Genomic DNA, 23,963 nt, shown 5'->3' with positions numbered 1-23,963 from the left:
GGGTAACTATTTTTGAAAAATAAGTTTTTTTTAAATGAATTTGTTTCATTCGAATGTACATACAAAAAAAATCACGTTCACAGCTTGAAGATATGATCTGTGATAAAATTAATTTTGATTTATGATTATTGGTCGTTTACGTCACATTGTGAGAAAATCTCATGTTTTTTCATGAAATGTTATTAACAAATATCGTTTTTGAGCGAACAAAATAAAAATATCCAAAATATATGCTTTCTCGTTTGTAACCATAGTAGCCAATGTTTTATGCTAAAAACTCTTATAAACCAGGAATTTTGAAAATTCGTCACTTTTTGTTCACTAAAATGCAAATTTCTCTGCTTTACGCCCTGCCATGCCCAAACACAAGCTTTTATGGACTATGTCTGTACAGAAATTTGTTCAGGGGACATTAAACTATAACTTGAAGCCCAAGGCGACCAAACTTGAATGACTTTATTATGATTGTTACGCGCATTTCTGAAAAATACTCAAAAAATGCACTTTTTTCATTCAAGCTCCGCGCGCGAGTTGTAAACCATTTTTGGGAATTTTTTGTTGTAGGAAAACATTGTTCCTGACATCCTAATCTATCATTCTAGGGGTGAGCACCGAAGATTTGACAACTTTTCATTTTTTTTGGGACGGCCTACTTTACACTCATCCCCACACAGACATTTGCTTAGAAGTTGATTCTTAGTCGATTAACTCAAGATATTTTAATGTAAAAATGTCAAATTTTCCAGGGAAAATCTTTACAAATCTTGTTATATCGAATTTTGAGTAGAAATCGTCTTAAAATTGACGCCTTGATAGCTGAATGTACACAATTGAAGTGATACATGGAACGCAGTTGCTCCTGGCTTCAGCAGAGTTAATCAAAGAAAATTTTGAAACAATTTTCAATAGTCTTAAAATCAATAAAGAAAACGACTTTATATGGTCGCCACACTCTGAATCCGCATACCAGAATAGTGTGTTCCGCTGAAAGATTAACATTATCGCAATTTTGCATTAGCATATTGACATCATCCAATCTACTGATACTGAAATTTATTCAATAAATGATCACCCTTTGACGCAAAACTTAAAAGTTTACGCCTTGTTGGCTATCCATTTCACATTTTAAGCCAAATGTCCTTGACAGACTTATCTACCCGCGGTGTGTGAAATCTCGCACCTGGAACCGGTATTGATATTGGTGGTTTTTAACCCTTCTCTCGTACCGTATAAAGGTAACTCGGTTTGCATGATTTTATGAATTATCATTCCTCATTCATCATTCAAATTGCTTTTTATGCGCGTTGAGGAAATGTGACAGTGTTTATCACGCTAAATAATGTTGTAATGACATCGTCGCGTTGCGATCGTCACGGGACGTTACACTTTGGTCGTAAAGTCAATCTATCCCAATGATATGCTCGATTACGGGTTTGTTGCTTGAGTGAACCTTCAAAGTGGCACTCTCTTCGGCACAGCTCTTAATAATAGACAAATGACGAAAAACGAACCCTTTGGAATCGTGTTACTTACATTCGAAAGATAATCCACAACTGTAGCCCTTTTTGGTCGTCCATGTCTTCAGAAGGTTCGCGTGCCGCTGCTGCCCGGTGTCTCTCCAAATTGATTGCGCCCCCTCACTCCAGAAATAGATCCTACACGATGTGTTGCTGCTTGTGCCGGCTGACGTGCCCACAAGATAATCGCTCAAATTGCTCAATAATTGTAACACTTGTTGATTTTCTTCTTTTGTTGTTCGCCTTCGCTGCCCGTCAGTCTGTTACGAGTTGTCACTTGCTGGCATTTTTCTCTAGCTGTTTTTCTCAGCCCGGTGGCCAAATTGTTGCCTCATACGTCGTAAGCTTCTTTGTGAACTTTTAAAAAAGGTTTTAAGGGGAAAAAAGTATCTTCTGGCCGTTTCACGTTGCAATTTTCTCACAAAGACAAGTTTCACCAAGCTTACTAACGTCTCTCAAACTTCACTCAACGTGTGCTGCTGCCGTAACCGTGTTCTGTCTCAAAAGTCTTGCAAAATGTTCGTTTTCCTGTGCACAGTCCTCTGGGTGTAGTCCGTTCACGTTGCTGAAGTTTTTTTTTGTTTAGATTCGATTGCCGCCAAAAAAGCGTTGGATTCTTCTCGCTCGGAAACCTGGAAAATCGACGTTCTCAAAGAGTGATTGACCGCTCCGTTGCACGTCGAAAGGTCGAGAATCTCGGAACTGCTTCGGGGGAGGTGTTCTAACCATCGGAAGAGGATAGATTTCGTGTGTGGAGTCAAGTGCGTGATTCTTACAATTGGCTGGGATTTGGCTTCCGTTAACCCCGAGGGAGGTGTTGGACGAGTCGATGATGGCGTGCTCAACGGACTTGCACGCAATTCGACAACGGTGCCCTCGAGGGTGACCTGACTAGACTATAGCAAGGAGGTGTTGCGAGGACTTTTGGTTTCGATGGTCTTGTGAGGTTTCGTGCGAGAAGCGTTGCGAGATGGCTTGATATGAAATATGGAAGTTGAATGAAATAAGGCAACATTTGTGTTGCTTCAAGAAGCGTCAGAAGTTGCATCTAAACAGAAAAAAAATCATGGTAATATTATATCTGGGAAGGAGTACATCTTGTATGTCAGTAAAAAGGTGTAATTTTACCTCTGGGAATGTGTAATTTTACCACTTTTCTGGTGTAATGTCACTTTTTCAGTCTAAATTGAGGTAAAATTACATCATAAAAGAGATAATATTCAACCTTCCAAAATTAAAGCTTCCAAATTTACATTATTATTTTCTGTGTAGCGTTAATATCTCAATTACCTACTATGTTTCTTAACATTCCAATGCCCAAGGCTCCAAAAAAGTTGGAACGGTAACTTCAACGCAATGGTTCTCGGGCATAACTCAACCAATCAAGATGATTCTTCTTTCCAGTGATTTGTTAGGATGTCTAGATGATTCTAGACCTTTGCAGAACTTAATTTGATCAAATCTGTGATTTTTGCGATCAAAAACATCGTTCCAACTTTTTTTTTCGCGTGTAAAAAAAAATTCGCCGGAAATTCCGCGGAGGCAGTCGTTTAAAAAAAGTTGGAACGATGTTTTCGGTCGCAGAAATTACAGATTTGTTCAAATCAAGTTCTGCAAAATTTTAGGATCATCTAGACATTCTTACAAATCACTGGGAACAAGAATCGTCCCGATTGGTTGAGTTATGCCAGAGAACGGGCGTGTTGAAGTTACCGTTTCAACTTTTTTGGGAGGCTTGGGCGTCCGTGTAAGTTGGACATGCGTTGGGCGTTCCAGTGTTAAAAATACAAGCAACAGTACACAGTTCGAAAGAGGTCAACTTATAAATAATTAAAATTTTATATTTATCTTTTCATAATTTATATTTTATATCTTAAAATACTTTGAAATGATCCCAAATAAAGTTCAAAATAAAAATCAATGCAGAAAAATGTGTTTTGAGCAGTTTCTAGTTGGTTGTACTTCTATTTAAAATAGAGTTTTTTTTCTACGAAAATAGTATTATACATAGCAAATTTTGGATTGCCATTTCAGTAAAATGCGATACTTTTGCTCAAATTGGGTAATGAACAAAAACATTGTTTAAAAATCAGTAACTGCATATCTGTCAAACTGAAAAGTCACTTATGTCTTATTATTTGGGTGCTACTAGAAATATTTTTAATGACAAGCAAAATCAAATTTGGTAGCTGAAATACCAGCGACGATTGCTGAATCTTAAACAAATGATCTGTCAAACTGCCACAAGAAAATTACTGAAGATAATAATTTGACGTTTCTTTTGCTGAAATTTCAGTTGTTTGACAAACATTTACTGAAATTTTAGTAAATCATCTGCCAAAGTGGCAAATATCAGTTAACTGAGAATTCAGTAAAATAAATGCATTAGGGTCCAGAATATGATACTTTTCCTCAAAACCTCGCTCTACAAGCTGAATATTGTTCCTTGGGCTATTTTAGGACTCTGGGCCAAATATGAACAAAATCGGTCAATATTTACCCATTGATACTCGAAGGTGAAGTTTGTATCGAGAAAATCGAGAAAAGGTATGAAAACCCCAATTTTCTTACAGTTTGGTCTGCACGGTGCGCTACTTCTATCCAAATATTCCCAAACGTTAGATTCTTATTAAAAAATTAAGGCATTCTGCGTGTATCCTCCAGAGCAAGCAGCAGTGTAGTGCTCAGAGCTCTAAAAGTTTTTTCGAATTTTCCGCCGCAATCGACCGTGATTACCCGCGAGTTTGCTTCACCAGCATGCCGAAGGCCGGCCGTGGCCGTGGCAGTTCGAGTGCGGCCTCGAAAAACCCGCGAAGTTCGTCTACCGGCCGAGTGCAAAAAGGTAAACAAAACAACGCCGCCGCGTCGTCCGCCATCGCGCAGGGGAGCGTGTGCGCTGATGGATTCAATCCGGAGTTATTACACGCTAATTACCGTGTCCAGGATCGCAGCCCTATAAGAAGCAGACTCCGCTCAGGTACTTCCGGCAATCTGTCGACCGGTGGCGCATCAACATCCGCCAACATTCCCACCAGTAATAAGTTCGCGAGACTGAGTGACGAGGAAAGCTACAACAACAACACCGACGGTAGCAGCACTACCGACGACGACGACGACGATGGACGTGCACGCAAAAAAGGTAGTACGACAAAAAAAGTTAATTCTCCGAAGGAACGGCGACCACCTCCAATTTTTGTTTTGGATACGTTGGCGGACGATGTTGACGAGTTGCTGGAAGGCCTCAATATAGTCTGAAAATTGGCAAATCGAAAGTTCAAGTGATTACTTTCACCAAAAGAATTTCGATCTGGTGGTAAAGAACTGAAGCGTAGCAACTTCAAGTTCTACACATTCGATCCAGTTGAGAAGACCGCTGTTAAGGTAGTCCTGCAGGGCTACCAAGACCGCCCAATCGCCGACCTGAAGGGACACCTCTCGGGTGCCGGAATAACGCCACGGGAGATAAAAGTGCTCTCGCGCAAGACAACAGTCACAGGTACGCACACTCTGTACCTGTTGTACTTCGATCGCGGCACCGTCAAAATCCAAGACCTGCGTCGGACTAAGGCGTTGGACGGTTTTTGGGTAAACTGGCGGTTTTACTCCAAAAACCCAATGGACGTAGCACAATGCCACCGTTGCCAGAAGTTCGGCCACGGCTCGCGGAACTGCAACCTCCCGCCCCGCTGCGTGAAGTGCGGTGAAACACACCTCTCGGAGAAGTGTGCACTGCCGTGCAAGGCGGACTTGGGGGACAAGGCAGAGCAAACCAAGGCGCGCATTAAGTGCGCCAACTGTGACGGCAACCATACCGGTAATTACCACGGATGCGTCGCGCGCAGGGCCTACCTCGAGTAGCAGGAAAAGAGGAAGAAGAAAGCAGCAGCATCCCACCCTTCTCAGCGGAATACGAGCTCTACCGTTCCTGCAGCTGGACAGCGTACGGTTCCAGTGGACAACCCAGAATTCCCTCCTGGATGGGGGCGATCGTTCGCAAGCGTGGTCGCTGCCGGTAGCGGCGATGCGGCCCAGCAAGAAGTAACCGGAGAAGATCTCTTCACCTTGCCGGAGTTCTTTGCTCTAGCGGGTGAGATGATGACGCGGTTTCGGACCTGCCGTAACAAGGCGGAGCAATTTCTGGCCCTCGGGGAGCTAATGATTAAGCACATCTACAACAGATAAAAAAAAACTGTGATCTAACGTCATGATTCGAATTCCCGGACGCTTCGAAACCCGGACACTTCATTTTGTTTTATCAATTATTTGAATATAAGTTCGCATTATGAATGCCAAAACTGTGTTATTTGATGATCTCCAACATCAACTTTCATTTAAAGTTTTTTTGAACGCTGTAGTTAATGCCAAAACAATTACATACAATAAAATTATAAGTTTACCAAAAATGCGAAACATTTCACTTGAAATATTTCATAGGCGTTCGAAGCACCGGGAAGGCAAAGCAGAAATTTATGGTTACAATTTCCTTAAAGTCTAGCAAATGTTTATATAAACTATCGATTGTTTTGATGTTATCAGCTTATTTGAGACCTAAAGAATGTTATTCATTAACATTTCAGTCCAAATTTGTGCGATTCATAAGTAAAATCGAGTGTCCGGAATTCGAAGCAAAAGTGTCCGGATTTCGAATCAGCTTTTATCAGTGTCCGGGATTCGAAGCACAACAAATCATCTAAATTTTGAAATTCTGATGAAAAATTGTTTGAAAAGACATATTTTGCATGCATTTTCTTGAAACTGACTGTTTATACTACATCCTGATGATATTTCTACATTTACAACTTATTTCATGATTTTTTGCCAGCTATAACAAAAATGATATGCTACTAAGTGTCCGGATTTCGAATCAAGACGTTAGTTTAAGCTTTTTCTATTTCTATCCCCTTTCCTTTGCAATTTCAGTAAGTTTTTTCTAAATTTTTTCTTACTCTTGGTAATCTCTAAGTGATAAGCAATAATCGTGCCAAAATGGATTGAGATTTAACACACAGCTGAAAGGAACTCCAAAACTCTGTTCTGTACTGCGAATGAACTGATTGTTACATGATTATTCACTAATAAAACCGAATTGAATTGAATTATTAAAAAATTAATGCTTCACAACTGTGTACTACATACCAAAGCTGTAAAACTTATTATTATTAGCGATTTATAAAAATATTTTTTGTATGAAATACATTTTTTCACCAAATTTAGGCTCGGTTATCTATGGGTTAATCTCAACCAACTTCGCTCAAAATTTGCACAGATGCTTAAAATAACCCAAAAACCCATTTTTGGCTTGTGGAGCAGGGGGTATTTTTGTCTGGGCACCCTAGTACGCATTTACCTTGTAAAGTTTAAACATTTCCGTATAATCTAAGGTCGATTTTCAATGTGTATTTTTTATTTCATTTTTTTTAAACCAATTTAAATTTAAAAAAATCACAGCCTTTGATAAACTAAATAAGTTTATATTGAATAACAATAAATTGTTTAAATTTATGGTTCAGTGCATAATATTGTGACAATAAAAAAGGGACATTAGGTATACCCCCTGACTCGATGTCTTTGGCAAAAATAGTTACTTTGCCAATTTTGAGCCAAATCGGTTAAGATTTAGAGGTAGCTTTTGATCGTTGAAGTTTGTAAAGGAAAATTTGCAAAAATGTATGAGGGAAAACATCGCTTCAGAATTTGGCCGGCAGGTGGCGCAGGTCTCGCTCAAAATTGTCCAAGTGTGAGATTTTATGTAAGAAATTCCTTTCTCTACAACTTTGTAGAAGGGTGCATGACGATCTGAGTTGATCCCAGGGGGTATCTCTTGAGACTATCCTAAATTTTAAATTTTTCTCGTCTCCCTAGTGCATAACTAAAAAAAACTCTGCTTTCTTACTTGGTTTGAGTTTTTGAATTCTTGCCCAATAAAAATATGTTTAATGCTTTTCAAGGTGGAATTGGAGAAGAATAACTTAACTTAACTTAATTTCTGACCCCAAAATTATCTAAGGGACCATCCATAAACCACGTGGTCTCTTTAGGGGGAGGGGGGGTATAGCGGTTGACCACGATCCATACAAAAAAGTTATTTTTTTGGATGGACAATTGTCCACGAAGGGGGGTGACAGATTCTCAAAAAAGTCCACGTGGTTTATGGATGGTCCCTTATAAGTTTTTTTAAAACTCCGATAACCTAAAAGTGTCGATAACCATGTTTTCAAAATTTAAACTTAAAGTAATTTTATTAGCTGTTTTAAATGCATCACATACAAGAAACTAAGTTTATTTGATCCATACCAGAATTTACTTTTATTCAAAAGTTTTGGGTTTAATAAAAATTGCAAAATTTATTGATAAAATCTAAGGATCACTTGTCTTTAGCGAAATTTTTTTTTTAAACTTCATCATCCCGGTACGAGAATCGAACTCACGACCTCTGGATTGGAAACTCAGCACGCCGCTAGTCGAAACCCATCCCCTACCGGTCAGTATTCCCAGTGAGTACAATTACTCTTTGAAGGGATCTGACTGACTTTATAAACACTCATATTAAACATATTCCTTTCTTTCTTTTTTTTTCAGGTAAATGTCAACACTTTAGTTCTCAAATGAAAGTTATATAACACCTCGTGCATAATCCCGATACATGGTAAGAGTTGAACAAATGCATTTTAATTCACAATAATATCCGCTTCGATCAGCTCGTACTCTCAGTACTGCAAAGTTTGAGTCACATTTTAAACCACATTTAACATTGTTATGCAACGACACAGTCTCAGTCTTCGGCCATGAACGGCCTTGCTTATGTAATCGATCCAGCCACACAGAGTCCAGTTTGGTTCACTTCTCGCCCACGAAACCACCCCAAGCCATAGAATTTCACAACCAGAACCCGCGCGCGCGCCCTCTCTAGAAGATTCCAAATCTCAGCCAATTCTCGCACAACACCAAACACGCAAGTTCTCACTTCTTCTAGTGGAAAACAATCGCCTATTGGGCTTGTCCCAAGGATTCCGGGGAACCGCGAACGCGCGTCCGCGAAGCACGTCTTAAGACCACGAGTTCAGAAATAAAACTAATGGATTTAAGCCACCAAAACACCTGAAATGTGCTTCTGTTGCGTTGCGCGCCTGAGCCCGGGTGTTGCACAGCACTCACATGCAACAACTTTCGTTTTCATCGCGCAACGTTTGGCGCGGCGCGATGTTGTTCCACATTTGGATGTTGGACGCGCGCGCACGCGGCCTTGAGCCGTTGATCGGTTCTCAGGCCAAGAAGAGGAGGAATTGGCGTGAAACGAAATTTCAATGTCCCGAGCTGTGGGAAGAGCTCGCGGCGGCATTATCTCGATCGCATTGTGATTTTGAACGACAACAGTGTGTCCCGCCGGTTGTTGATAAACCGTTTCGACATTTCTGAACATGTCGGCGTGATCGTGCTTTCTTGTCGCAACCGCAAGTGTGACGTTACGAGTGAAACGCGACCTTGAAAAATTAAAACTTGAGCATGCAATGTAACAAACACGCACCATAAAAACCGTAGTAGTAGATAGACGACTTGCATGCCAGATTGCCAAACTGCATCTGGAAAAATTACCATACAAATTTTGTCACAATTACAGGCTGTGGCAAAATTGCATATCTGATCGGAACAACTCTTGATATGATGAGTGTCAACATTCCACATTGTTTTCCAGGATTTTTTTAGAAAAGTGTTCTATCATAATCAAGACCCGGAACAAGATGATTATCAAAAAATCCGACTGATTTATTTACGTTTTAATGGGTTTTAACGAGCATTTCCTTAGCTTAATCAAAGGTGGAAAGTATTTTTTTCTTACCAATACATAAGTTTAGATTTTTTTGAAGGTGTTGCTGAACATTATATTGTATTGTCCATTGTTTGCCACTCAATTCGGAAGTTCTTGCAAGTCTTGAAAAAGTCTGGAGTTCGTTAAAATCCACAACAATCGGGAAGAAGTCGGGAATTTCAAGCATACCTTTTTGAAATATAGCCCTTGAATAATTTTGTGGTATCTTGTAAAAATTTCAAAAGAAATGCAGTCAATTCGTCTTGAGTATTTAACATAACATTCAAAGGTTTTTTTTCACTATTATGATCTTCTTGAGAAAAAAACAACTATTTTAGACAGTCCTAATAACCCTTCGGATTCCAGAAAACTTTTATATGTCTGAAAATGTCAGAATTCTTAATTTTCCGTGATCGAACATACTTAATTGTCAAAAAATCCATAGTTTTTCATTTTAAATATATATTTTTTGAATACCGTAAACCGGGGTGACTTTGATAGGTTTGAGATTTTTCCGCAAAATGAAGAGTACAAATTAAATACGTATGGAATGGTATGGATCTAACTGACAGTGTTAAAGAATTCATTTCTAATTGAAAATGACTTCAAATTGGAAAACGGAATGCATTTGAAATTTCCGGACAATTTTCCACTAGAAGAAAATAACATTAGTTTGTAGAAAATAAATGGCATGTGCTTTTAAAACAAAATAATAAAAAGTCTCCAAATTTAAAGACATTTTCAGTAGAACAAATTTTATATTAAATGTAAAAACTTTTGATACGTGCTTAGAATTCAGTTTAAAATGAAATCAAAATCAAAATCAAAAAATGAAATATGAATCTATAATTTTAGAAACAAAACTAGTTTCGACGAAGTTTAGGCAAAATTCTTTCTTTTTAACAATTTTACCATTTTTTATGTATTTTGTTGAAAAACTAATAAACTGAGTTAACTACACATAAACAATGCAATTTTTTCGTTAAAGCTATATCAGCCACCTTAGTGATGGTACACAGCAAAAATTCCGATGGTAAAATTGCATGCCAAAGCATGCATATCACCTTCGTCAAAATAAACACTTAATATTACACACTGCATGTAAAAATTTTTCAAACACAAAAAAAAGTTGCAATTTGAAATTTGAATTTGAAAAAAAGTAAACGCATCTTCAAAATGTTAAACCCTTTGGTACCGTCAGCGGGGGTGACTATGGGCCAAAAACCGATACACCTCGCGTAATTTCTTAATAACAAAAACAATTTAAATAATATCAAAAATCTTTCAACGTAGATTTGTTGTTAGATAGTTTACTAACATTTTCCCAAAATATGGTAGATTTTGATGAACATTACCTTAAATTCCAACAGTTTGAAAATTGACCCAATCCCATCCCTTAGAGGGGGTGACATTGGGTCAAATGAAACTAAAATGATGCTCAAATACAACGATATGGTAAAAACAAGTCATCTAACAGTGTTTCTTGTTCGAGGGAATCGTATTGACATGCTGCAATGTTTGAAGTGGAGATTTTCAAACATTTGGGTAGTTTTCGAGCAATTCCAACAAAAATGTTAGAAAAATGATTTGTCGAGAGGTCATTTTTGGCCAAAAACGTACCACAACTTTTAAATTAGACAGCTGCCATAATAACCTGAACCTGAGAAATAGTAAAATCCCTAAAAAATCACTTTGACCCAATCTCACCCCCCAGACTCAATGTCACCCCCACTGACGGTATGTGCTTTACTTATTATGCTTTACGATATGACGGATGATAGATCCGGACATAGTTTCCATAAAAATATGTGGGAGAGTGAGTTCAAAACGAACGTAAATATAACTTAAGTGAACATAATTTGATACAGGGTTGCCAGATCTTCAAATTCTCGTTGACTCGTTGAGGGGCATTCGCTAAGCGCAAACATCTGTTTTGCTATTTATTATTCACTTTTTGGGGCATTGCATCCGTCGGTTTATGGTATGGTTGTGTGAGCAGATCGCCTTAATGAGCCTCTTACAAATAAACAGATTAACAGTTACTTCACATTATTGCTGAATTAATGTGTAAGAAAAGCTCTCCCAAAATCATTTCTTCCGTCAAACAATGGTGATATCATACTTGCAAATAAGCTAATCTTATGCAATTGGAAGCGACCGTGAAGAGTGTTCGCACAACGTGCAAGCCAGAAATGTCAACAATAATGTTTTCCATTGGTCATCCCACCATCTTTGCATTGCATTGCTGGTAGAAGTAGGCACTTCTTCGCCTTCATAACCGGGTACGGCACCACCGCACCTGTGGATCTTGGGCCTTAGCCCGGCCAGTTGCTACCACCCGTTACTCGCAGTTCTGGTCCGAACAAAAGGAGAGTCAAGTCTAAAATCCCCACCCTCGCTCTACAACTCCTGTGAACTGGCCAGACTGGTTGTGTTAAGTAATTCCTTTCGTTTAAGTGCTACCCGAGACTGGCGTCGTTCGTCAGCTGGAATCGGTGGAAACAGGTTCTGAGAGGGATATCTTGGCGGATTTAGCCCGTGGAGCCTGCGTTGCGTTATTGCGTTGCGCAAAGTGACCATGGTGGAAAATTGGCGCGAAACTCGTCGACGTCACGTCGTTTCGACCAGGATTCGAACCCGGTGAAGGGAACGGCATCGATCCGTACACAGCGGTAGCCTACTGGCACAGTTGTACGCCGTCTACTTCAACTTCACTCTGTCCTGGTCGCCGTTCGTCGTCTGTTTGGACAGTCTCCGACATTTCGTGAGGCTGTTTACGTTTAACGATCATAAGGAGACGCCTTTTTGTTGCTTGTCGGCTTGTAATTGCCACTCATTTGCGTGTATGTAAACAAAGCTCTTGCACACAGACACACATATTAGGGCATGTTAGATGGGCAGGCAAAGCTAATGCCGACTGTGGGCTGCCAGCTGAAACGGTTGAAGAATTGGTAGACCATGTGCGAGACCCACTTATGGGAGTGACGTAAGGTTGCATTTAGCGATGGTTAACATGCACTATTGACGGTTTTGTTTTGGTCTTCTTGTTCTAAACAAGTTCGTTATATTTCTCGAATGAGTTCCCAACAGGTCCTATCAGCATTCAGGACTTTCAGAAATATTAGCATGACAAACAGAATATTCATTGTTGTTCATTGTCATTAAAAGCATTCTTCATAATTTAATTTCATATGAGCTAACCTAATCAAACCCTAGCGCAGCCATTTTTTTACATTTGTAGTACTCTTATCGTCAGAAGATCAGGATTTTTTTTTATTGAAAAACATCTGATCACAAGGAGGCATGGCAAGAAGATCTTTGAACCATACCAAAACATAAACAAATGTGGAAAATAGAAATATGATCAAATTTTTAAGATAAGAGATTTTCCCATGGGTAATTCTCCGTCAACTCACACAGCAGTTGCCCCGACCCCTCTTCGATTTGCGTGAAACTTTGTCCTAAGGGGTAACTTTTGTCCCTGATCACGAATCCGAGGTCCGTTTTTTGATATCTCGTGACGGAGGGGCGGTACGACCCCTTCCATTTTTGAACATGTGAAAAAAGAGGTATTTTCAATAATTTGCAGCCTGAAACGGTGATGAGATAGAAATTTGGTGTTAAAGGGACTTTTATGTAAAATTAGACGCCCGATTTGATGGCGTACTCAAAATTCCGAATAAACGTATTTTTCATCGAAAAAAACACTAAAAAAGTTTTAAAAATTATCTCATTTTCCGTTACTTGACTGTAAAAAAATTTGGAACATGTCATTTTATGGGAAATTTAATGTACTTTTCGAATCTATATTGTCCCAGAAGGGTAATTTTTTCATTTAGAACAAAATTTTTCATTTTAAAATTTCGTGTTTTTTCTAACTTTGCAGGGTTATTTTTTAGAGTGTAACAATGTTCTACAAAGTTGTAGAGCAGACAATTACAAAAAAATGATATATAGACATAAGGGGTTTGCTTATAAACATCACGAGTTATCGCGATTTTACGAAAAAAAGTTTTGAAAAAGTTGGTCGTCATCGATCATGGCCATTCATGGTCACCCGCGACAGACACGGACGACGAAACAAAGAGAAACGCAAAAAGTAACTTTTTCAAAACTTTTTTTTCGTAAGATCGCGATAACTCGTGATGCTGCAAATTGTTGAAAAACACCTCTTTTTTCGCATGTTCAAAAATGGAAGGGGTCGTACCACCCCTCCGTCACGAGATATCAAAAACGGACCTCGGTTTCGTGATCAGGGACAAAAGTTACCCCTTAGGACAAAGTTTCACGCAAATCGAAGAGGGGTCGGGGCAACATTTCCCGATTTCGTGTGAGTTGGTAGAGAATTACCCCCATACTAAAATTGTTTGAAAGAAATCTTTAAAAAAATCATGAATTTGAAGAATATATTTAATTTGAATGGTTTAATTTGCAGCTCATCCAAAACTAATCTTCCCAATAATTAAACCAAAAACATCCGATGCGCGCGTGGTTGCTGCTGACTTGAACACGCTTATACGCTTCAACCCGTACTCCACGTGCTCTTGGTTCGCGCGCGCAGATTCATAAAGGTATGACCGCATGACATAACTCAACGCGACTAGGCATTCGCTATGCGCAATACTAGCTGTGCCTCTGCCAAACTCTCCTGAGTACAGCAGCCACCGAAGACTGCAATCGCGAGCAGAGTTAAACAGTTTTTTCGAGGAAAGTGTGCCACTGCGAGTGACTTACTTCGGCCGACTTGAGCTTATTGGGAGGTTACGTACGTAAAGTACCTATACTCTCGGCGAAAAGTACTGAGAAGCCTGTCGTCGGGAGGTCTCTCTGGCTCTAGACGCTTCCACGGCTGTAGACACGCATCAAAAAGTTGCACGATGTTAGAATGTACTTTTTTTATTAGATAGGAGATATGGTTGTGATTTACGACATGGCATAAAATACTTCAAATTATTCGTACAAATCTTAAACACACATTTTTCTCACTGTGCATCTACTGCAGATGACAACTGCAGCACAGGCGTTGTCCCCATCTGCGTGGGATTCATGTGCTGAGTGCATCCGATGACCACTCGGAGACGTTCACTTTCAGTTGTCAAGAGCCCAAAAGTTTCGCAACTTTGCCGTTCGTCATTCGTGAACGCTCCCCGGGTTCGTCACCTTTGCGCGCGCTCAGCTCAGTTGATTCGGGCGCTGGAATGTTGCAAACGGCACACGACGGCCAGCTGCGACACGATTCTCTCCGTTGTCGCTGCATGCAATTTTTTTTTTGGCTGTTGTTAGGTAAGAAAGTAAGTCATTGGGTTTTCCTCCCTCTTTGTGCGTCCTTTTCGTAACATAAACTCGCGGTTTGTCACCGCGCAGACCGAAATTGTGTTGTCGGCTTGTGGTGGGTGACAACCGAGCGGGCATGACCGAAGGCACGTACGCCAAACCTGCGATTACCAGCAACACGTCATGGATCGGTTTTGGATGTCTTGGAATTGTTATATTTTGCATATTGCTACACTTCGTCATGTGTGGCTCTGCCATGCCAAACCGCTTTGCTGAACAGCAAGAAGAGCACACCTCTGTTTTGAGCAATTATGTTTGTGTACTATTGTGAAGTAGCAGCAGTCGTAACACGCCGGCCGCGCAGCAGGTGCGAATGGATTTTAAATTGTACTTAAGGACTTGGATTAGCTTTTTTATTTACTTCTCTAGTACCGAACAGTCGAGGAGGTATGTTTTGTATAATTTTTTTGAGCGGTTGTTCGAAGCCGGTCGAACGCAAATCAATACAAAATGTGCAACAATTAATGCGTTTAAATGATTCAACATATCGCGCGTGTGTACGGGGGCGTACACGAGTGATAATCGATTTCAAAATCGGTACGCCTGTAATGAGCGTGTCCAAAAGCTTGTACTTCAAGTGCAGCGGTTAGTCAATGGAGTCCAGATAATTTGCCCTAGTTAGCTGTTTGGTTAAATGAGTTTACTTGAAGAAGATTGAATAAAAAGTGCTTTATTTAGGATTGTCATTTACGCAATAACGAAGAGCACTTGAATATTTCTCAACTGCAAGTTCTTAAAAATGGGAAGATCTAGTTTTGTTTCAGAAACAAATGATTTATAGCAAATCAAAGAAAAGTAACACCCCAACAAAAATTTACAATACAGGGTTGTTACGGACGGCGCGGATTTGGCGCGGATCTGCTGGTTAGATTTGCCCATGTGTGGATCGCAATTTTGATAGTTAAAATCAGGGCTGCGGAGTCGGGTCATATTTTAAGCGACTCCGACTCCGACTCCGACTCCAGCTTTCTGGGATTAGCCGACTCCGACTCCGACACCGGCTCCGGCTTTCAGATCCAACCGACTCCGACTCCAACTCCGGCCCACCAACTCTAGCCGACTCCGACTCCAGCTTTCAGAAAATGGTTGGCTCCGACTCCGACTCCAACTCCACAAATTTTTAAATATTTCAAAAGTTAGTTTACTATTATTTCGAGAACATTGATAAATAGGATTATTAAAAAACTCTCGAAGTGGAAAAAACCGGAAAGAATTTTCTAGTTTTACAAGTTTTTGACGTTATTGAAAAAGAAATAAAAAACGCCAGTTTTGAAGGCATTTTCAGAAGAACAGTTTGGTAAGTAAATTGGGATTTACTTACTTAACCTCAAATTTTCATTAAATTGATTAAAAGCTAAAATATTAAATTGTTATTTTTTTAATGATCATTAAAAGAAAGTTGGCCTTGATGATTGATTTAACATATAAATAAAATTTGCTCACTTTTAAGTTGACATTCATAAGAAACACAGTGCTATGATAGTCCTTGTATTTTTTAATAACAATTTTAAACGAAACTATTTTTAAAGCTCCATTGAAATTTTAAGACGTTCATGGACATCACGCCAAGGCTGAAGAAGTTTATTATTACAAATCAATGTATTTAAAAAAAATCTTCGTGGTAAGAACGCTTAAGGGTTCCTTTTCAAATATCCGTGACCTACATAATATTTTGCCTCGGAATTTTGGATTTATTTGAATTTTATTTTTTTTATATATTTAAAAGGACGCGTACGATACTTCTTGCATCTTCACCTAAAACGAAGCTTTATGAATGGTCGTGCGCCTCCATGAAAATATATGAAAAACATAGAATTGGATAAAAAACAAGAATCCACGGGATAAATATTTTTTAGGTCACGGATATTTTTTTATCTTGAAATCCTGTCCTTTCCTGAAATCTTGAGATTTGTTCAACGATAATTTGCAACAATATCAAAATAGTTTGCCTAAGGATCAACATTCTCAGACGATTTTAATTTTGTGTACAAAGTTATAAACAAAATGCGCATGTTGAGTTCCAAGTAATAGATTGTTGTAATCGTTGAATATTTTTTGGAGTTATCCTGTCAGTGATTTTTTCGTTTTCAATTTCCATAAATAGTGATTATTATTAATATTTTTTGATGTACCTCGTAACTTTTTCCTGAACATTGATTTACTTAAAACCACCAAGACATTTACTATCGGGGTATAAGATGACTGTTTGTGTACTTTTTTTCAGAAAGAACTAGATTAAATTTGGTCAAATTTGAGTTTAAAGGGTACATAAATATTGGCAAAAGGATGCAGTCAAAAATAAATTAAGTATTTCTGACTACAAAACCAATTATGTTTTTTTTTTTTTTTTTGAATTATGATGATACCTACATACTTGGGTAAGAGCTGATTAACAGGTTTTCATTTAGTGATAAAAAATAAAAATGGCAACGTAGCGCATGCAACTTTAACCAAATTAATAATATAAGAAGTTTTGTTAATTAATCTGTTTTATAGCAAATACTTAAAACTAAAAAATAAACATATTTGTTGCTGAATTTAAGATAACTCCGACTCCGACTCCCACTCCGGGTAATCAGAAATTTTCGGCTCCGACTCCGACTCCGACTCCAGCAAATAAAATTTAGCCGACTCCGGCTCCGAATCCGACTCCGACTCCAGCTGTTCGAGTTTTTACGACTCCGACTCCGACTCCGACTCCAGGCTTCCCAAAAAGACCCGAATTCACCGACTCCGGTTCCGACTCCAACTCCGACTCCACAGCCCTGGTTAAAATAATTGAGAGAGATAGAATTACTTTCAAGTTATAATGAAAAACGTTATCAGGAATTACGATAATCTATTTATTTTTCAGTGCAAAAACTTCGATTTCTTAGAAGTTTTTATTGAAACAAAATTGAATGTTCTTCCGAAAATGTTTGTAATTTCTAAATAAGAAACGTCGAAATAATCTTCAAGAAAAAAATATTTTTGATGAAGATTTCTTAAAAAAAAAATATTGTTGCACTCAACTTTTTTTTACCATCTGCTACTGGATACATTCAATTTTTAATCTTGTGAATCATATTTCAAGCTTTTCTCGAAGTTATAGACATTTCAATGACAAAAATGTTTCTTAAGACATGTTCCGATGGGCGTACTGTGGTCAAATCCCAAATATGAGCTTGATTGGACGTAACCGAAGCGGACTTTCCGCCTTTGATTTTAGATTGGACTCATTCTGAGGAATGGCATTTTATTAAATTTAAACATTCTTGAAAAAAAAATAAAAATATCAAAAAACTCAAAAATGAAAACTCACATACAAAAAATTCAAGGTTTCTGAAATTTAAAAATTCAAATTTTTATAATTATTTAAACCAAAAATTTAAAAATTCAGATTTTTTAATGTTCAAAATTATAAAAATGCCCGAAATATTTAAAATTTAAAAATCTGAAATCCAAAATTCTAAAATTTCTAGAATTTAAAAAATTAAAAAAACTTCAAAATTCAAGTCAAAGTCAAAAAATAAAAAAAGAATTAAATCGAAAATCAAAAATAATCAATAGAAAAATGTAAATGCTTTAACTGTAAATTTTCTAGGCTTTTTTTTTTTCTTCATATTTCAAAATTATGTATTCAGAAATTTTATTTTTTCAATTTTGAATTCTTTTATTGTTTTTTTTTCTTATTTTAAGTTCTTAAATTTTTTTTTCTTAGGCGTCATCCATAAAGTATGCCACGCAAAAATCGGCCAAAATTAACCCCCCCCCCCTCCCCCCTATGGCACATTTTGTCACGCAAGGTTGAACCCCCTTAAAAAAGTACGACATATTTTGCCATTTTTAAACCCTATTTTTTATTTCTTTAAACTCTCATAATTTTGGTATTTATGCCAATTTGAGAATGAAAAAAATAAGTTGTTTAATTATTCATGTGATAAACATCCCTTCAAAATTGGTCTGAAAAATCGGGGGCCAAACATTTTTTTCCCAAAAAAATTCCAAAATTTCCATGAAAATAGAAGTCTAACCAACTGAAAACAATCTAAAATGCATTTTTCTGCATTGATAATTTAGCATGTTTGGGCTTGTTTTAAAATGTTTTGAATTTTTGTGAAATTCCAATGTACAGCACCGCAAAAATTTTATTTTTCGCAAAAAATAAAATTTTCGTCAATACTTAGATATTTTGGAAACTAATGATGGCAAAACAACTGGACAGGTGTATAATGCATTTTAAAACACTTATTCAATAAAATGGCTCGTGAAACCATGGCTCGTGATTTCAATTTTTATACTTTTTTATTTTTTTTGACGAAAACAAAAATTTAGCAAAAAAAAACTTTTTGCGATATCGAAAAATTTCAAAAAATCATTTTTCTTTGAATCAACTCAAACATGCTGAAACTGATTCTTGTAGATAAAAAGGAAGACGCTAGTGGTTGGTACTAGCAATGGTGGCCGACAGCTATAAAGTCAACTTCGTTTTTTTTTAATTCTCAAACTCTGAACCTTCAAAAATTCAGAATTCTTAAATTCTGGACCTTAAAAAACTGCAAAATTTAAACTATCAAATCCTTAACTGCATATATTTTAAAACTTATCTTTTTATTTTTTTTTTATTTTGAACTTTGTTTAAATATTTCTTAAAAAGTTTATGGTTTTCAACAGGGACTTGTAAGATCTGGTGATTGAATGACACCAATCCGATCAAAATCTGACCTGAGAGAACACAGGGCATGTTTTGTCACATAAATACAAACTTACACGTGGTTTACTTTTTTATTATGAATACCTAGACAAAATTTACGTGAAGTAAGGTTTAGGCCTTTGTGGATCAATCGGACCGCGCACTGAACTCACAATCCAGAGGTTGCCGGTTCGAAAAGGAAAAACTGTCAGAGGATTTGGTCGCATATACCATACCAACGATCCTGATGTGTATCGACGATCCCATGAGTATCGCGCACGTGCGTGCGTGCACGTTTATCAACTCTTGCACAAATGGGTGGTTCGGTTCATGGCTGACAGATCGCGAGCAGTAGGTGCGCTAAAGTGACATTGAGACTTATCCGCGTACTCTTGGTTCGGTGCGCACGTACACACGCACGTCGTCGTCTCGTCTTAAGTTTTGTTTGTTTGTTGTTGTTCACGATGATGATCCGCATTGGTTATGAAACAATTGTTTAACGTCCGTCCGACCTGCCGTGGCATAGTTGGGTTAGGTTTCCGCGGTGCCGGCAATACGAGAGAGTTACGTGGGTACAATTTGGAGAAATTAACCTCAGTCGTAATGATGGCTTTGCTAATATATATGCAAATAACTGCGTGGTGGTAGTGCATTTTGCACGTTTAATACTTGTTTAGTTTTTGGATTATTCGCAGAGATCAAAGAATTCATACAGCATTTGAGCTTTTTTGATAAATGGTTTCGGTAATAATTTCTGACCTCAATTTTGTACAAAGAGTTGCGTAACCTGTGAACTACAATTGTGCGATTATCGGCACACTTAACCTCAAATGTGATGGTTCCGTAGCAGATCCTCGATAATGTTTCGATTGTTCAGCTGTCAATAATTTCGCGTTGAAAGCTTTTCCTTTTGGTCGAGGATTATATCTCGCGTCACACCAAAGCAAATGCTCCATGCCTCTCAACAACGAGGAATTCCACAAAAAAGGGGGCCTCTATTGAGTGAGGCTGTGCAGCAGCTTTTGGCCAACGCCGGGGATAGTCAACAATCTTCAGCTGCGATGACCGACTTGTGAGCCCGCTGCACTGCCTCTGTTTAATAACAGCCTAGGTACACGCAAACGATCGCCACCATTAGACTCGGCTCCTCTGGCCAATGTTTACCTTAGTTTTGCGCTCAGTGCGCGCTAATGTTCGATCGTAATCGAGCATATGGGCTCGCGGACAGCTGCTGGACTGCAAGGTTCACACTATGCAGTTCTCCAGCAATTCGACTTTAAAACCAGAAATTGGACGCTCTGGTGAATTCTTTGATCAACTGGAAAGTATGCACCAGTTTCAACCAAATAGAACCACTTAGACTAAACTACCCATTCATTGATTTCCCAGAGAATTGCTCCACTTTGAAACGCAAAATTGAAAAGCAACTGCGGTTACATGCTGGCCCAGGATTGTGTATTATCTAACGGCGACGGTTTCTAGAAAACAGACCCTTATGCTAAAGGCAATTAGCAGCAGATCTTGCCGAGAGCAACCACCTCGTAGCTACGAGTGCCATAACTTCTAAGCTGTTCTGTGGGTGCGCGCATGAATGGAACCGAGTCCGCTACCATGCCAATGACTTTGCGGTTCTTAGTCAATCGAAATGCTATTGACCTGGATTAGAACGCTACCTCACTCAACCACCGCAACTTCTAACACAACTACCGGCACCGCAGCGTTGAGGTTCAGGGTGGAGGTCGCAGCTGTTTGGTGTTGGGTTTTTTTCTGAATGAATGAGTAACTCTCGTTGAGCAGGTCACGATTCTTTCCGGCCAGCTGACGGGCGGGTGCGATGTGAATGAACTTGCCCTGCTGGTTGACCGGCCAACGGGGATTAGGGCTGTAATATGTAAAGCAAGTGGAATAATACCTAATAAGAGAGGTGTTATAATTTGATTAGCAATGTAAACGATTAGCTTAACATCTTTAAGCGTTCCAAGTACTATAGCACGATTACAACGATTGTTGTTATTTTGTTTCTTTTCGGTGTTCTTACTTTTGTGGAGTTAATATTTTTACACAATGTATGTTGCTGTTTTTTTTATGTTGCTGTTTTAGGCACGTTATCTTTAATGATTTATTTTTTTTTTAATTTTTACTTTTATTTTATACTATGTTCGGCCAAACAACAGCAAGTTGCACTTCAACGAATTTTTTTTCAGCATCGTTATAAAACATGTTATATCTTTCTATATGTTTTACAGCAAAAGGATGATAAATAAGGGTGATAATTTTCTTAATGTGATGAATAGGGACATATAATGCGAATGGTTCAGGCTGGGACAATTATGCTTAGAACGGCAGTAACGGCAGTTATGTTTCAAACGATCCCAAATTCAAACTTTACTCCAGGACTTTGTTTTTTGCAAAATGAATTCCCATTTTGTTTCTACGTTAGATGTAATATAAGAGTAATTCTCTACCAACTCACACGAAATCGAGAAAAGTGCGTGAAACTTTGTCCTAGGGGTACCCCTTTTGTCCCTGATCACGAATCCGAGGTCCATTTTTTGATATCTCGTGACGGAGGGGCGGTACGACCCCTTTCATTTTTGAGCATGCGAAAAAAGAGCTGTTTTCAATCATTTGCAGCCTGAAACGGTGATGAGATAGACATTTGGTACCAACGGGTTTTTTATGTAAAATCAGACGCCCGATTGGATGGCGTACTCAGAATTCCAATAAAACGTATTATTCATCGAAAAAAAACACTAAAAAAGTTTTAAAAACTCTGCCATTTTCCGTTACTCAACTATAATTTTTTTTGGAACGTGTCATTTTATGGGAAATTTAATGTACTTTTCGAATCTACATTGACCCAGAAGGGTAATTTTTTTCATTAAGAACAAAATGTTTCATTTAAAATTTCGTGTTTTTTTTCTTACTTTGCAGGGTTTTTTAGAGTGTAACAATGTTCTACAAAGTTGTTGAGCAAACAATTACAAAAAAAAATGATAAATAAACATAAGGGGGTTGCTTGTAACCATCTCGTGTTATTGCGACTCTACGAAAAAATGTTTTGAAAAAGTTACTTTTTGCGTTTCTTTTTGTTTCGTCGTCCGTGTCTATCGCAGGTGACCAGGAACGACCAACATTTTCAAAACTTTTTTTTTCGCGATAACTCGTGATGTTTACAAGCAAACCCCTTATGTTTTTATATCAATTTTTTTGTAATTGTCTGCTTTACAACTTTGTAGAACATTGTTTCACTCTAAAAAATAACCCTGCAAAGTTAGTAAAAACACAAAATTTTAAAATGAAAAATTTTGTTCTAATTGAAAAATACCCTTCTGGGTCAATGAATATTCGATAAGTTCATTAAATTTCCCATAAAATGACATGTTACAAAAAATTTCATTTTTGAGTAACGGAAAATGGCAGAGTTTTTAATTTTTTTTTTGTGTTTTTTCGATGAAAAATACGTTTTTTTTTCGGAATTCTGAGTACGTCATCAAATTGAGCGTCTAATTTTACATAACACCCTTTAACACCAAATTTTCTATCTCATCACCGTTTCAGGCTGCAAATTATTGAAAAACACCTCTTTTTCGCATGTTCAAAAATTGAAGGGGTCGTACCGCCCCTCCGTCACGAGATATCAAAAAACGGACCTCGGATTCGTGATCAGGGACAAAACGCAAGTCGAAGAGGGGTCCGGGCAACTGCTGTGTGAGTTGGCGGAGAATTACCCATAAGAAATTTTGAGATTTTTCCAAATCTTTCGAAGATTTTTTAATTGTATTAGAATCAGCTTTGCCTCAGCTCTCTCTCTATTTTTTTATTATTTTTTATTTTATTTTTATTTTAAATTATGTGATCGATTATTATGTAACTAGACAACGATTTTATTTTGATAAGGTCTTTCCAGAAAAACAGCATTTTAAAATATTATTTCTATGCTTTGTTCCTAAATGAAGATTATTGGTAACTTTTGATATTTTTTAGTGTCAATGGACTTGAAAATTGCTATTAATATCTATGTGTATAATGGTTTCTACCAGCTTGGCCTTGCATGTGTTAAGACGAATGCACAAGATAAGCTTCACCGCGATTTCTGCTGGCTAAGCATTCGTGTGCTTTGCTTAAGCGTTCGGTTGCTTACAATCTTCAAACGGTAGCGTGCGTTGACTACATTCGGGAGTTATTCGGGAAGATTGGTGATCATTAATTTTTTTTTTAGCTTGACAATTGTAATTTGGTGCTCTAACAAAATTTGACGCAGAATAAAAATAAATGAGATCACTTGTCAAACTCGGCAAACCATCCATTCGTGCAATTTTTTTGACGTGATCATCCTAAAGGCAGAAGGGTCGGCCGAATGGTTACGCTCTCCGCTTTGTAAGCGGATGATCATCAATTTAAATGTCGGTCCCGGTCTTGATTGTTGTTAGGCCGTTAAGTCATTTCAGATGTGGGAGTCGTATCCGTACTAAACAGACAAATAACAAAACAAACCTGCTTTGGTGGGATCGCTGGTGGCGGTTGGACTCACAATCCAAAGGTCGTCAGTTCGAACCCTGGGATGGAAGGTTCCTTGGAGTAGAAAGAGGTTTGGGTGCTCTCTCCATGCAAGCTTTTGAACTTCTAGGTT

The 23,963-nt window shown here is 38.1% G+C and overlaps 2 protein-coding genes across 10 annotated transcripts in view; one reads left to right on the top strand and one right to left on the bottom strand.

The window, feature by feature from the left end:
* Window positions 1-8,568, bottom strand: part of LOC6032716 (glucose dehydrogenase [FAD, quinone]) — a 29,604-nt gene extending 21,036 nt beyond the window's left edge. For 2 of the 4 annotated variants that reach the window (XM_038266110.1, XM_038266107.1), the window contains exons 1-2: window positions 8,482-8,568; window positions 1,534-2,149 (exon numbers count right to left, since the gene is read on the bottom strand). The gene's annotated coding sequence lies outside the window, so the exon portion shown is untranslated. Of the gene's footprint in view, window positions 1-1,533; window positions 2,239-2,293; window positions 2,313-8,481 lie in introns of those variants that run through there. The other 2 variants (XM_038266108.1, XM_038266109.1) reach the window with 2 other exon arrangements.
* LOC6039215 (flotillin-2) overlaps window positions 1-23,963 on the top strand; it is a 284,003-nt gene that overhangs the window by 95,888 nt on the left and 164,152 nt on the right. The gene's annotated exons all lie outside the window — the stretch shown is intronic.

The sequence above is a fragment of the Culex quinquefasciatus genome, chromosome 3, assembly GCF_015732765.1.
Source record: "Culex quinquefasciatus strain JHB chromosome 3, VPISU_Cqui_1.0_pri_paternal, whole genome shotgun sequence".
Lineage (NCBI taxonomy): Eukaryota > Metazoa > Arthropoda > Insecta > Diptera > Culicidae > Culex > Culex quinquefasciatus.
This window is presented reverse-complemented; position numbering and strand designations above follow the sequence as displayed.